Here is a 2,992-nt window from a genome sequence, read left to right on the forward strand (position 1 = left end):
TGAATGGAACTCTCAGGGAAGGGGAGTCTTTGTTTCCTATCCATGGTACAAATGGGGCATAAGAAAGACAATTTCTTAGGTAGGACAGTAGGTAAACGGGAAAGTTTAAGAATCTTAGGAAAAGGCATATGTACTAATCTCAAATGTCAAATATAATATGTGGACAAAGTGGGAAAAGTAGTAGAAGTATTCAGTGCAACATTAAGAACAGAAGAAGAAACAATATCAGTAGAAACAGAAGTAGAAGTACTGCTCTTATTTATGCCATTAAATAGAGTTGTAGTAATGGTATTTACAAATGAATAATGTACAGAAATAGAAGAACAATTAGTTGATGTTAATGAATGAGAATTAAGGATGTAAAGCCCAGTTTGAAGCCTACCAAGATCCATTGACCTCTTTAGAGAATGGCCCTACAAAATACATGTAGTAGAAGTAAAGTAAGCTGAACACTGTAATTGGAGAATTAACTGAGTAAGAGAAATCAGATTACACTGAAAAGAAGGAACTAATAACACATTGGTTAGCAGAACCAGCAGTGATCTCTTGAGAAGATGGACTGGTAATTTTAGCCTGCTAAAATAGACTTATGAGTTGCTCAAATTATTCCTTGGAAATGCTAGAATTAGCCAGGGAAGTATTGTAAGTAGAGAAATCAGAGGTTTTTATTTGCTGGGACTCTGAGACCTGGGCAAAAGCTACAGATTTCCTGAATTTAGGTTGTCCAATAGACGTGGAATAAGGAAATCCATGCAACTTGTAGAATCTGTCAATTTAATGTCTTGGTTTCTTGCAGTATCTACAAATCATAGTGTTTCTTTTGGAAGAAATAGAGTCAAAATTGATCCTTGAATTGTAGGATCTGGGAAGATTAGTAGATAAACCACCAGACTCTGAGTTTGGCTTTTGATTATAAGGTCTTTGGTTACCAATGAAGAAAGCAATAGAGTTGGAATTAAAGGAAGGGAGATTATTTTGCACCTCAGATTGACTTTCATCAGCTATCAATATTGAATACACGTTATCAATGTTAGGAAGGGGTTTTAACATGAGAATATTTCTTCTGATGGTCGAATATGAATCATTCAGACCCATGAGGAACTGATGAACTCTCTACTCCTCTTCTAACTTGAAAAAACCATCCTTACACCAATAAGTACAATCAAGATAGGTAATGGAGAAAGAAAATTCATCCCAGAGTTTCTTAATTCTATTGAAGTAGGAAGCAATACTCAAGGATCCTTGAGAAATAGAAGAAAGTTCTTTCCTTATTTGAAAAATTTTGGTACAACTAGCCTGACTAAATCTATGTTCAACTTCGTTCCATAAAATCTCAGCAGATTCAATGTACATCACAGTTTCCCTAATTTCCTTATATAGACTGTTTAGAATCCATGCTACTACCATATCATTACACCTAATCCATGCTTGAAAATGTGGATCAGTAACAGGAGGCTTACTACCAAGTTATCTCCATCTTTTATAGAAAACATCACTCATTTGAAGTTCTTTTTCAAATCATTTTTTACAATAGCTCATCAAATAAAGAAGCAACAACCAAAAAATTGAAGATTTGTAAATTCTAATCTCCATCATTCTTCAAATCTCGTTCAACCCAACATAATGACAAACTTAGAACACATAAGAGGTTTTTATTTCTAAAAATAAAACGTGGGTATGAAAAAACTAAGAGAATTGATAGTTTTAAGACAAAAAATGAATAATTATTTTTTTGAAAATTTGTATGTCTCGTCAAGTTTTGATGTTAAAATTTTAAGATTCAATTTTTGAGTATAACTCTTTTCTTTTATATTGAAAAGATGATTGTAGATTAATTCTAATTTAGAAAAAAAAAATAGTGCGAGGAGAGAGGGGCTACTGCTAATGAGAGATTAATGGAGAGCAAATTTGTGTTAAAGCTTAATTTAATCGTGAGAGGCAATGACTAGAGAATTGATAAAAAAGAAGAAAAATAAAGTAAAAATTAAATAAAAATGAACTAAACCAGTCTTCTTTGTGCTACTAGTGAGTCCGATCCACTCAGTTTACTATGTAAACAAAAAGTACCAAATGACATATCGAAATAATTATTTAGGTGTTTAAAGTGAATATCGCTCAGTTTAATTATGAAAGTGAAAGTTTGTGATAAATTAAAAATCTGACAATGTATTTGACAAAAAAAATAAGATGAACATTAACTATCAAAATAAGATAACTCTTACCATGTGTTTGAAAAAAAAAATAAGATGAACATTACGACTACCAAAATAAGTTATCCCTATAAAACTTTAATGTCTCACTGCATTTTAATCTTTCTCTTTATCCATCATTAAAATATGTATTTATCCCATACACGAATAATATTAAAAACACTATTTTTAATTATCCCCATCACCATCCTCAATTTTTTTTAAAAAAATAATACATTCTAACCCCTCCCCCCACCCTCCCAAATCCCCCACCTCTAATTAAATCTAAAACGAAAAGATTAATCATGTAATTGTAAAAATATTTTAATGTTTCATATTTTTAATTATATTATTCATAAAAATATTAGATTGATAATATTTTCCTCTTCCACACCCCTAATTAAATTTACATGGATAAAAATAATTATGTAATTGTAAGAAAAATATATTTTATTTACAATTTAATAATTTCAGATTATCAGAAATAATTTAAATACAGAACAACTCGTGAATGTGATATTAAACAAAGAAATAATTATCATTTGCAAATAATTGAATTAAATAAGAAAAAATTATGAAGTAAAGCAACGTTAAAAAGAAAATCAATAATATCAAATACATATTTTAAAAAAATTAAGTTGGTCAACTATATCAATAAAGTTTCTACTTCCATGTTTATCTATTTTGCTCTTTTCTTCATTCTTCTTTTTCTCTTCTACAAGTCAATTACAAGAATAAAAAAGATAAGAACAAACCTAAATAGACTTCTTTATAAATTAAATAATAGAAAAGTTTTGAATCAA

Source organism: Capsicum annuum, chromosome 7 (assembly GCF_002878395.1).
Source record: "Capsicum annuum cultivar UCD-10X-F1 chromosome 7, UCD10Xv1.1, whole genome shotgun sequence".
NCBI lineage: Eukaryota > Viridiplantae > Streptophyta > Magnoliopsida > Solanales > Solanaceae > Capsicum > Capsicum annuum.